The 13,299-nt window shown below is 46.8% G+C and overlaps 1 protein-coding gene across 1 annotated transcript in view; it reads left to right on the forward strand.

Moving 5' to 3' along the window:
- The window catches only part of KIAA1217 (KIAA1217 ortholog), a 456,094-nt gene that overhangs the window by 62,614 nt on the left and 380,181 nt on the right, over nucleotides 1-13,299 (forward strand). The gene's annotated exons all lie outside the window — the stretch shown is intronic.

Below are 13,299 nucleotides of genomic sequence, written 5' to 3' on the forward strand. Positions count from 1 at the left end.
TAAAGCAACATCATCCTTACCTTTCCATGGTTCCCATGACAGCTTCAGCTCTGCTACATCGAGATGACAGGCTGGACCGCTGCAGAACGCTGCCATCCAGCCTGTCATCCCGCAGACACTGAGAAGCGCAGGCTTGCTTGCGCTCCACAGTGTCTCTCTGTGAGGGCATCCAGATGAGCCGAGTTAATGTCCAATGAACTCGGCTCACCTCATGCACGTCACTGACAGCGTGGGAAAATTCTCCTGCACTCAGCGCTTCAGCGTGGGAGAATTCTCACACTGAAGCGCTGAGTGCAGGAGAATTCTCCCACGCTGTCAGTGACGTGCAGGAGGTGAGCTGAGTTCATTGGACATGAGCTCACCTTATGCACGTCACTGACAGCGTGGGAAAATTCTCCTGCATTCAGCGCTTCAGCGGGAGAATTCTCACGCTGAAGCGCTGAGTGCAGGAGAATTCTCCCACGCTGTCAGTGACGTGCAGGAGGTGAGCTGAGTTCATTGGACATGAGCTCACCTTATGCACGTCACTGACAGCGTGGGAGAATTCTCCTGCACTCACCGCTTCAGCTTGAGAATTTTCCCACGCTGTCAGTGACGTGCATGAGGTGAGCCGAGTTCATTGGACATGAACTCGGCTCATCTGGATGTCGTCACAGAGAGACGCTGAGCAGCGCAAGCAAGCCTGCGCTTCTCAGTGTCTGCGGGATGAGAGGCTGGATGGCAGCGTTCTGCTGCGGTCCAGCCTGTCATCTCGATGTAGCAGAGCTGAAGCTGTCGTGGGAACCATGGAAAGGTAAGGATGAGGTTGCTTTATTATTTTTCTTTTATTGCAGGAGATCGTTGGCTTCAGCTGGAATGGGCGTGACGGTAAGTATGGTTTAATTTAGAACAATAAAGGATTGTGTCTTTATTTCAATTAAAGGACTTTATTCTGGGTGTTTGTGCTTTTTTTAACTTTGACTATGGGGTTAGTAATGGGGGTGTCTTATAGACGCCTCTCCATTACTAACCTGGGCTTGATGTCAGCTGGCATTATAAGCTGACATCAACCCCAACCCTATTACCCCCTGCCACCGCACCAGGGCAGCGTGGAAGAGCGAGGCTAAGTGCCAGAATTGGCGCATCCTATGAATGCGCCATTTCTGGGGCGGCTGACGGCTGGTGTTTCTAGCCTGGGAGGGGGCCAATATTCATGGCTCCCTTCCTGGGCTATTAATATCAGCCCCCAGCTGTCTGCCTAGCCTTTGCTAGCTATTAAATTAGGGGGGACCCCACGTCATTTTTTTTGGGGGGTCCCCCATTTTAATAGCTAGTAAAGGCTATGTATTCAGCTGGGGGCTGATATTAGTAGCCTGGGAAGCTCCGTGGGTATTACCCCCTTCCCAGGCTTCAAACATCTGCCCCAGCCGTCTGCTTAACCTCCGCTAGAGCCTAAAATTAAGGGGAACCCCACGCCAATTTTTTTAATAATAAATCCTTTATTTTAATACTAAATGACAAGTACAGTAACCAACACTATCACTGTACTTCATATATATGTGACTGACATGTTTCTATCTATCTAATCTATGTGTGAAGCTCTATTCTGTCTGTTATAAATTGTCGGGTACCGCTGCTGCATTGCCGGCCGGCTTTTTTAAAGAGACGGTGCATGAAAACAGTATTATTTTTTTTGATAAATCCTTTACGCTAAATGACAAGTACAGTAAGCAGCACTGTCACTGTACTTCGTATATATGTGGCTGACATGTTTATATCTATCTAATCTATGTGTGAAGCTCTATTCTTTCGGTTCTAAATTGTCGGGTACAGGTGTATGCCGCTGCTGAATTGCCGGCTTTTCATGTTTCACTGTTGGCACTGTTCCCATCGATTTGGGCAATCACTGTAATGCCACAACCACCATGGCTGTGGCATTACAGTGAGTGGCAGACAATCCCTGCATGATTGGTGCTCTAAATAGCGCCAGACATGCAGGACACGCTTTTGGTGCACGAACAGTTATCGAACATAACCTCGAACAGCCGAATTTTTTGCAAATCGTTCGGGTTCGTCGAACAACTCGAACACCGCCCAAAACAGCTCGAATTTGAGATTGGCGAACAGTTCTAGTCGAACACCGCTCATCTCTACTTGTGACAACTTCTTTAAGGTCTCCTTACACCTTAGTCAGCTGTCAGCCCGTTTAGTTGACAACTATCTATCCTGACTTTCCCACACACATGACTATGCTGGCCGATCGTACATGTGTTTTCAATAGGAAAGAAAGTAGTAAGTCTCTGCTAGTCCTCTGTTGGTGGCTTATTTACTTATAGAACAAAAAGAACAGGTATTAAACTTCAACAAGCGCATAGGCCCTAATACAAAATCTACAATAGGGCCCCCAATTATAATGAGTCCTTCATGGTATTAGTGTTAATATATGGGCAAAAGTGACTTTTTTGGGTCCCTGAAGCTCCAAGGTCCAGGTCCGACTGCAACTCCTTATTTCCCCTAAATTCATTATCACATAGTAACAAGGAACTGTGGACACCTACCCGATCCCTCAAACTAGGGGCGCTCTAGTCTGTCCGTGACATCCAGATTACACCGGATGGTGGAGACGCTGGAGTCTTGTGCCTAGCTATGCTCCTATCTTAACCCTTATCTGATCCCACCCCCACCCAGGGAAGTGAGGGGCCAAAGCAAAACACTAACCAGACAGGGGGTAAACAGACAGGGATAAAAGAAAACTACAATCATACAAATACACTCACAAAACAACAGAGTGGGAAACAGGGGAGGTACTGTATAGGAAGAGGAAGCCAAATGTGAGAGAATAAAGATAAATACGCAAACCAACTCCACACAGCAATCTCAAAAAAATCTCTCCAACCGCCTACGCCAAACACTCCTTCAGCACCAAACCAGGAAGTAAAAACTATCACTGACAGTGCCAGTGGCGAGCATATATACCAGAGGGGAGTGGTCAACACTGAACAGCCGAGACAATTGAAGATGGAGAGCTCCAGGAGATGAATTGAACTGATTAATCCTTGCCATGACAGCAAAGAAAACCTGCACTGTTTAATAGGATGGCGAATCAGTTCTAATCAGTGCAGGAATTTGTGTAACTAGACGCCGCAATCTTCTGGCCTCTCTCTGTCACGGTATCCCCATGACAGTCATCTGTCGAGGGAGAGTCAGGAGCCCCCCATACGCATAAGATGGCTGCCCAGTACAGCTGAAATCGACAATGTTTGGACAACTTTTCTCTGTGTAGGGGGGGCTACAAAGCGTGCACAGGGCATGAAAAATTTTAGGCTGAAGGTAACTGTAAAAAGGCCTATTATGTGTCTTATTTTTTTATTGAAGTCTAATTTTCTTCTTCTACCATGTACTCTGTAACTGTATTTAATTACTTAGTACTGTGCTGCTTCTGTATGGTATTTTCTGGGTATTATAGCTGTCTATTTGGGGCAGCTTTAACTATTATACATACATAAGGACTTGATCGCTAGAAAGGCGATGAATAACTCAGCATGCACTGCTATGCTTTTCAGGTCAAATACTTTACATTAACTGTTCCTAAATTTTTACCATTAATCTCTATAGGGGACAGAAATGAAATACAGTAAGTAGAATAATATCAGATATGAACCTCAATTACTCTAAAATAGAAACCATTTTTTCAGGGAATAAAGCAGGTGAAATAATACTTGTTTCCTGTGTCATTTCTCATTATTACACATAACTTAATTTATGGACATTTATGATCTGATTTCTTTGCCTTTGTGGATTGGACAGGTTGTTATAGACATTTGGTGAGAATTTCATGTCAATAGCACCTTTAGAAATATATTTACGAAGAAAATTGGTGACGTGTTCAATACTTATTTCTCCCGCTGTATGTTATTCTCCAAGTTCCGTTCCTTGGGCAAAATTGGCCTGAAATCCGTCATCCATTATCTATATGGACCATGTACACTGCTCAAAAAAATAAAGGGAACACTTAAACAACACAATGTAACTCCAAGTCAATAACACTTCTGTGAAATCTACCTGTCCAGTTATGAAGCAACACTGATTGTGAATCAATTTCTCCTGCTGTTGTGCAAATGGAACAGACAACTGGTAGAGATGATAGGCAATTAGCAAGATACCCCCTATAAAGGAGTGGTTCTGCAGGTGGTGACCACAGACCATTTCTCTGTTCTCATCCTTTTTGGCTGTTGTTTTGGTCACTTTTTCATTTTGCCATTGCTCTCACCCCTAGTGGTACTGTAGCATGAGGCAGTGTCTACAGTACAACCCACAGAAGTTGCTCAGGTAGTGCAGTTCATCCAGGATGGCACATCAGTGCGAGCTATGGCAAGAAGGGTAGCTGTGTCTGTCAGCATAGTGTCCAGAGCATGGAGCAGATACTAGGAGATGTGGAGGGAGCCATAGGAGGGCAACAACCCAGCAGCAGGACCGCTACCTCCGCCTTTGTGTTAGGAGGAACAGGAGGAGCACTGTCAGAGCCCTGCAAAATGACCTCCAGCAAGACACAAATGTGCATGTGTCTGCACAAACGGTTAGAAACCGACTCCATGAGAGTGGTATAAGGGCCCGACGTCCACAGATGTAAGTTGTGCTCACAGCCCAACACCGTGCAGGACGCTTGGCATTTGCCACAGAACACCAGGATTGGCAAAGTCGCCACTGGCGCCCTGTGCTCTTCACAGATGAAAGCAGGTTCACACTGAGCACATGTGACAGACGTGACAGAGTCTGGAGACGCCGTTGAGAGCGATCTGCTGCCTGCAACATCCTTCAGCATGACCGGTTTGGCAGTGGGTCAGTAATGGTGTGGGGTGGTATTTCTTTGGAGGGCCGCACAGCCCTCCATGTGCTCGCCAGAGGTAGCCTGACTGCCATTAGGTACCGAGATGAGATCCTCAGACCCCTTGTGAGACCATATGCTGGTGTGGTTGGCCCTGGGTTCCTCCTAATGCAGGACAATGCCAGACCTCATGTGGCTGGAGTGTGTCAGCAGTTCCTGCAAGATGAAGGCATTGAAGCTATGGACTGGCTCGCCCGTTCCCCAGACCTGAATCCGATTGAGCACATCTGGGACATCATGTCTCGCTCCATCCACCAACGTCACATTGTACAACAGACTGTCCAGGAGTTGGCGGATGCTTTAGTCCAGGTCTGGGAGGAGATATCACAGGAGACCATCCGCAACCTCATCAGGAGCATGCCCAGGCGTTGTAGGGAGGTCATACAGGCACGTGGAGGCCACACACAATACGGAGCCTCATTTTGACTTGTTTTAAGGACATTACATCAAAGTTGGATCAGCCTGTAGTGTGTTTTTCCACTTTAATTTTGGGGGTGACTCCAAATCCGGGCCTCCATTGGTTAATAAATTTGATTTCCATTGATGATTTTTGTGTGATTTTGTTGTCAGCACATTCAACTTTGTACAGAACAAAGTATTCAATGAGAATATTTCATTCAGATCCAGGATGTGTTATTTGAGTGTTCCCTTTATTTTTTTGTGCAGTGTAGTTACATTTTTTTGTTTGCTGTTTCACATACAAGGTGCCTGGATTCTTTCCATGGATGATGTCTGGAGCAGTGTTCCCAACTCCAGTCCTCAAGAGCCACCAACAGGTCATGTTTTCAGGGTTTCCTTAGTATTACACAGGTCTTGGAATTATTGCCTGTGCAGGTGATGCAATTATCACATGTGTAATACTAAGGAAATCCTGAAAACATGACCTGTTGATGGCTCTTGAGGACCAGAGTTAGGGAACACTGTTTTAGGCTTTCAAACATTGAGGAAAACTTCTACTGTGGATTTCACCCTATTCCATATAGTAAGCATTGAATAGGGTGAAAACTGCATAGAAAATCTGCATAATAATGAGCATACTATAGATTTGAAATCTGCACCCTGCTTTGATTTTCGTGAAAAAAAATTTCCGCAACGTGTGATGAGGATTTTGAAAAACTCATTTGTACTTGTGTTATACTGTAACTTTCTGCAGATTTGCAGTGCAGAATCCGCAGCGCAAATCCAAGACAAATCCACTACATGTGAACTTGGCCTTACTGTGCAGGTTAAGGGTATGTGCACACGATGCAGAAATGAAGCAGAAAATTTCTGCATCATTTCTGCATCTCCCTGGCAGAAAAAACGCATGCAGATTGTGCATGCGTTTTTCCTGCAGAATACATTCGGATCCACATGCGTTTCCGCATGCAGATTGACAAGCGCTTTCCAGGCGATTTTAGCATCACCTGGAAAGTGCTTGACAACTAGGTCACACTATATAAATCCATGCAAACAGCATGGATTTATATAGTGTGACCCGAGAGAGTGTATATACTTACCTCCGATGGCCCGCGCTGTCCTGCTCAATCCGTTCTCCCGGCTGCCGGCAACTTTGAATTGAAAGACCTGCCGACGTCAGCGTCACGTGACCCGTCACATGACTCTGACGTCAGCGCAGGTCCTACAACTCACTGCAAGTGCCGGGAAGCAAGCACGAGCGCTGCGCGGGCCGACAGATGGTAAGTATATATATATTTTTTATTTTATTCTTGTTTTACAGCTTTTTTAATGGTACCTGGGTGTGGAGGAGAGTCTCATCTTCTCCACACTCGGGTACCATCCGCACATTAGAACGCACCAATTACGCAAGTACAGATGCAGTCTTGCGGAATTGGCGCGTTCTAATGCAAGTCAATGGCGGCGAAAACGCCGCGTTTACGCAAGATTAAATGACATTCTGCGGATTTTTGAGCGCAGCGTTTACGCTGCGGAAAAATCCGCATCATGGGCACAGCACATGCGGATTTCCATTGGGGAACATTGCTTCCCTTCTACCATGCGTTTTTCATGCGTTTCCGCGGCGTTTACGCAACTGCAAAAACGCCGCGGAAACGCATGAAATACGCATCGTGTGAACTCAGCCTAAGAGATGAGGAAATATTGTGACAGAACTGAAATAGTGCAATACGGGAAATTTCCATTGCTGTCATAATCTAAGGTATGAGCCCCCATATAGCCTATTATGCAGTATAAGCCCCCATATAGACTCCTATATACAGTATGAGCCCCCATATAGATTCCTATATACAAGGGCCCCGCATAGCTCCCTATATACAGTATGAGCCCCACATAGCTAACTATATACAGTATGAGCCCCTACATAGCCCCCTATATACAGTGTGAGCCCCACATAGCTCTCTATATATAACATGAGACCATATAGCCCATATATACAATATGAGCCCTCACATAGGCTCCTATATACAGTACAAGCCCTCATATAGCCCCCTATATACAGTATGAGGTTCTCATAGCCTCCATATATACAGTATGAGCCCCACATAGCTCCTGATATATAGTATGAGCCCCACATAGCTCCCTATATACAGGATGAGCCCCACATAGCTGCCTATATACAGTATTAGCCCCACATATCCCCCTATATACAGTATGGGCCCTCACATAGGCTCCTACATATAGTACAAGCCCTCACATAGCTCCCTATATAGAGTATGAGCTCCACATAGCTCCTTATATACAGTATGAGCCCCATATTGCAGCCTATATACAATATGAGCCCCACATGGCCTCCTATATACAGTATGAGCCCACATAGCCTCCTATATACAGTATGAGCCCCACATAGCCTCCTATATACAGTATGAGCACCACATTACCTTCATATATACAGTATGAGCCCCACATAGCTCCCTATATACTGTATAAGCCCCACATAGCCCCCTATATACAGTATGAGCCCTCACATAGGCTCCTACATATAGTGCAAGCCCTCACATAGCCCTCTATATACAGTATGAGCCCCATATTGCTGCCTATATGCAATATGAACCCCACATGGCCTCCTATATACAGTATGAGCCCACATAGCCTCCTATATACAGTATGAGCCCCACATAGCCTCCTATATACAGTATGAGCACCACATTACCTCCATATATACAGTATGAGCCCCACATCGCCCCCTATATACAGTATGAACCCCGCACATAGCAACATATATGCAGTATGAGCCCCAACATAGCCCATATATATAGGCACATATCCCATACATGTATTAATAAAAAAGAAAACACATACTCACCTCGCTCCCATTCCCCTGGCGCTCTGCTCCAATTCCCGATGCTCGACTTGTACTTGTGACGCATACATGCTGCCGCACGCTGGCTGATGACATTATCGCACTGGCATGTCAGAGCAAAAGCGACAGAAGCTGCCCTGGAGCTGCGCTGCCATTCTATATGGTCGACAGCGGAGCTCCAGAAAAGCTCCCTGCTGATGGCGGTGCACAAATCATTATGATAAGGGCAATCTGGCCATGGGCCCCCTAGAGCCGCGGGCCCTTGGTGGTAGCCCAGATTGCCCTCATTACAAATCCACCTATGGTAGGATATCCCAATGTAAGAAGTCCGTTTGCAAAACTAATACCTTCCTAAATATTCCACGATCACCTGTGAGTGATATTATTGAGAAATGGAAGCATATTGGAGCCACGGCATTTCAGCGATGAAGTGGAGACCACGTAAAGTTACAGAGCAGCGTTACCGAGTGCTGAGGTGCAGAGAGGGCATAATAGTCACCATCGCTGTGCTGACTCAGTCTGGTTGTCTGTCCTTACTACCTCTCCTCCCAATAATGCTAAAGGTGTCTTTCGTAGTTTCTTACCTAATAACTGGTTTATATAATACCCATACAGGATTGTTCTCATGTAAAATACCATGCCCAAAACTTTATGTTAGACTAAAACCAGTGGAAAGTGTGTCATTCATCGTAGAATGATTGCAGGTAGCAGACGCCTGATCAAGTTATCCATGACCTGACCTCTTTTCTATAAATTCTTTGTATCCACATTTTCCTATTCTGGGAGGCCTGCCAACTCCTGAAACCCAAATGAAAGGATTAATATGTGAAATTACTGTCGTTTTCCTTTGAATAGAGCTCGGTTAATAAGCGGTGGTTGTCTTAGCTTAGTCTGCATTCACCATTCACGTGCACTGTTGTTATTTCTGAAATATAATAATTTATAGCAAAGTTAATATCACCGGTCGGCTTGTTCTCGAGGCATGTTCCCAGTGCAGACGAGTGGTTTTTTATCGAGCTGTACTCACTGCTTAGAGGAGCTCTACACAAGGCTTACTTCACAAAGTATCAAGCCAGAAAGTCTCGTAGAGTTGAAGAGACAACTGTATACATACCCAAGTGAGTTGACCAGTATGCACCAACTTTGGGAACGTGTAGAAGAGACCGGGGAGCAGATTTCGGTAGAGACATGCTTGAATCTGATCGAGGGCATGCCCAGAAGGATTCAGGCAGTGTTAAAAGCCAAAAAGCGGAATTACGAAATGCTAACAAAATAATAAAAATTTGAATTGAGATCTTTTAGGAGCAAAACAGTAACAACGCAGTGACATGACGAGAAGCTGCATAACTAATCATATGCTAAATAGTTGCAAGTAAAATTTATGTATGAGATACCAAGATGATTTTCTAAAAAATGGTGGTAGTCTCACGTTGGAAGCAGGGGCGTACATAGGAATCATGGGGCCCCATAGCAGAAGCTCTAATTGGGCCCCCCCCCCAAAAAAAAAAGTTAAATAATTGTCAGGGTCACCAAAGATCAGATCTCACAACTTTCCATCCTTTACATAGTAATTTTCCTCCTGCTGACATTCTAGATCTCTCTTTCATTGCCCCATAAAGTGTGATGCCAATAAAAGGTCCCCCCCAAACACAGTATGAAACCCCCATGGTGAATTCCTCCACATGCACAGTATAATGACCCTACTGTACCCCACCTCAACTCCCAGGGTAAAGTATGCTGACCCCAACACAGTATGATCCCCCAACTGTGAGCCGCTAGAGAGGATGGTACATAATAAGGAACAGCGCTATACATAATAAAAGAGGAAACTATATAACTAAGAATGGCGCTATACATAATACATGAGTACACTATGTACTAAGGGACTGTGCTATACATAATACGGCTACATTCCTGCATCTGTGTGCAGTGTCGGTGTGCTGCCCTGTTTTACTAACGCATTGAGCATGTCCTATTCTAATCTTCAAAATCGGATCAGAACAGGACATTCTCTGACCCTCTTAGATCTCATTCTCAGATATGTGATTTTCATGGATGTGTGAATGGATCTATAAACTCTACGAGTCCGTGGACCATCTGATAAAAAGATCTGGCAGCACACGGACATTTCACACAAATGTGAGAATGCAGCCTAAGGGATTTTACAGATAATATTATCACTCCAAGTCACACAGTGCAGATACAGAATAATATTTACATCCAGGCACTTACCGCTGACGTCTCATCTGATCAGAGTCGGTTTCTGCTGCTTCTTCTCCATCTGGTCAGACCTTCATGTCGACATCTCCCAGCCACGACTCGTCTTGTCACGATGATCTCCAGCCTGGAAAATAACAAGGTCACATATTGTATGCATACATGTGTCTCCCCCACACTGCGTCCTCGAATACAGATATGTAACCCCCCCCCCCCATTAATATACTATTAGCCACTTAGTAATCAAAATATAAAGTGATAAGCAGCACTGTGCCCCCATTAACTATAATCTGCACCGGCCAATAATATAAATTATTCAGTCTCTGTGACTCTCTCCAATTAACTGTAAGGCTATGAGCACACGGAAAATATACAAGGCTTCACAGTACAAGCAAAGTGAAACCCCCATAATTGCTCTCTCCCAGCACCCCCATCATTGCTCTCTCCCAGCACCCTCTTCATTGCTCTCTCCCAGCACCCTCGTCATTGCTCTCTCCCAGCACCCCCGTCATTGCTCTCTCTCAGCACCCCCATCATTACTCTCTCCCAGCACCCACGTCATTGCTCTCTCTCAGAACCCCCATCATTACTCTCTCCCAGCAACCCCGTCATTGCTCTGTCCCAGCACCCCCGTCATTGCTGTCCCAGCACCCTCATCGTTGCTCTCTTCCAGCACCCCCATCATTGCTCTCTCCCAGCACCCCCATCATTGCTCTCTCCCAGCCCCCATCATTGCTCTGTCCCAGCATCCCCATCATTGCTCTGTCCCAGCACCTCCATCATTGCTTCTCCCAGCACTCCCATCATTGCTATCTCCCAGCACCCCCATCATTGCGCTCTCCCAGCACCCCCATCATTTCCTCTCAGCACCCCCATCATTACTCTGTCCCAGCACCTCCATCATTGCTCTCTCCCAGCCCCACATAATTGCTCTCTCCCAGCCCCCACCATTGTTTTGTCCCAGCACCCCCATCATTGCTTGCTCCCAGCACCCCCATCATTGCTCTCTCTCAGCAACACGTCATTGCTCTCCCCTTCCCCACCATCCCCATCATTGCTCTCCCCAGCCCTATCAGCCCCATTATTGCTCTTCCCAGCCCCATCATTCCTCTCCCCAGCCCCATCAACTCCATTATTCCTCTCCCCAGCCCCATCAGCCCCATTATTGCTCACCCCAGCCCCACCATCCCATCATTGCTCTCCCCAGCCCCACCATCCCCATCATTGCTCTCCCCAGCACCATCATTGCTCTCCCTATCCCCACCATCCCATAATTCCTCTCCCCAGCCCCATGAACCCCATCATTCCTCTCCCCAGCCCCATTATTGCTCTTCCCAGCCCCATTAGTCCCATTATTCCTATTCCAAGCCCCATCACTCCTCTCCCCAGCCCCATCAGCCCCATTATTGCTCTCCCCAGCCCCATTATTCCTCTTCCCAGCCCAATCAACCCCATTATTGCTCTCCCCAGCCCCATCAACCCCATTATTCCTCTCCCCAGCCCCATCAGCCCTCTCCCCAGACCCAATATTTCTCTCCCCAGTCCCATCAGCCCCATTATTGCTCTTCCCAGCCCCATCATTCCTCTCCCCAGCCCCAGCATTGCTCTCACCCCACCTCCCCTCCCCAGCATTTCAGTAAAAAAAAACAACAACTTACCTCAGCTCACTCCCCTGCAGCTGCATCCTCCTGGTTGCCGGCAGCTTTCTTCCTGACCCAGGCGCGCGCTGCATGATGACGTCATCAAGCTGCGCGCGCCTGGGTCAGGGAGGAAGCAGAGGATGAACCCTCCAGCTCCGCTGCTATTCTCCTCCTGACAGCAGTGGAGCTACAGGGATCGCTCCCTGACCGCCGCATGCAGGGAGCAGCTGCACCTTGCGGGCCCCTTGGTGCAGCTGCATGGTGGGGACCCGGCGCTGCTGCACCAGCGATGGTATGTCCACCCCTGGACTGCTATGGCCCCCCCCCCAGCTCACGAGCACCATAGCAGCCGCGTGGTCTGCTGCCATTGGCGGTACTCCACTGGTTGGAAGCAGTAGTGGATGGTGAGATATGGAGCCTGAAAGTGAAAGTTTCAAAACATTGTTACCCTTTTGCTTGTAGTGTATTTACATGATGAATATGAGTATTACATGGAACTCAAAAGCTTGACTCCAAATCCTAACACTATGTGCACAATTATTAGAAAAAAAAGAGAGGGAAAACCCAGCTCACCGCAACTGCCTGCTTCTGCCACGCCAGGTGTGGGAAAGACTTAGTGCAACACAGAGGGAAGAGGGAAAGGGAGCCCAGACACTAGGGAAAGGGGGAAGTGGAGACCTCCTAGTCTGGTCTAGTGTCACCCTGTCTCAACTACCGTCCCCATATTGCCTCCTCACCAATCATCGCACATGTGCCTCACCATGACTTTCCCTGGCATATGGCTAAGGCTAGGGATGGGAGGAGATGAGCACTAGTCGATCTCCACTAAACTCTATAGACAACAAGGGTAGACAAACAAGGGGAGAATTCTTAGCTTTAGATGACTCCAGACAAATGCGAACTCGGCCTCAAGTTCCAGAGAGGACGAAGTACTGCTCTTGCTAAGCCTTCACAAGTAGAAATGAATATAGCCAGCACCTCCCTCTCAGACACACCAGGTATATATACACCAAAGCCAGGGAGCCAGTTACCAGAGGGAGGTAGCCGCTAGGTCCTAGAGACAGCCTCCCATCTAAGAAGATGTCTGTAATGCCAAATGTAGAGATCTGATGCAACCAATTGCTGGGCGACTGTCTGCCACCTCTGATACACCCGTGAAAGCTTGTGTTTGGAGCACAGCGGGAATGTCACTGCCAGAGACGATAGCAATCAGGTAAAAAGTCAGAAGATCCAGCTCAAAGGAGTAAAAATCTTCAATTTTTTTGGTGCATTGTTAAAATAACTTCACATGCATCCATAAATTAAAACAGCAACGCGTT

Source organism: Phyllobates terribilis, unplaced genomic scaffold (genome assembly GCF_046119375.1).
Source record: "Phyllobates terribilis strain yellow unplaced genomic scaffold, ASM4611937v1 Scaffold_4__5_contigs__length_816908805, whole genome shotgun sequence".
Lineage (NCBI taxonomy): Eukaryota > Metazoa > Chordata > Amphibia > Anura > Dendrobatidae > Phyllobates > Phyllobates terribilis.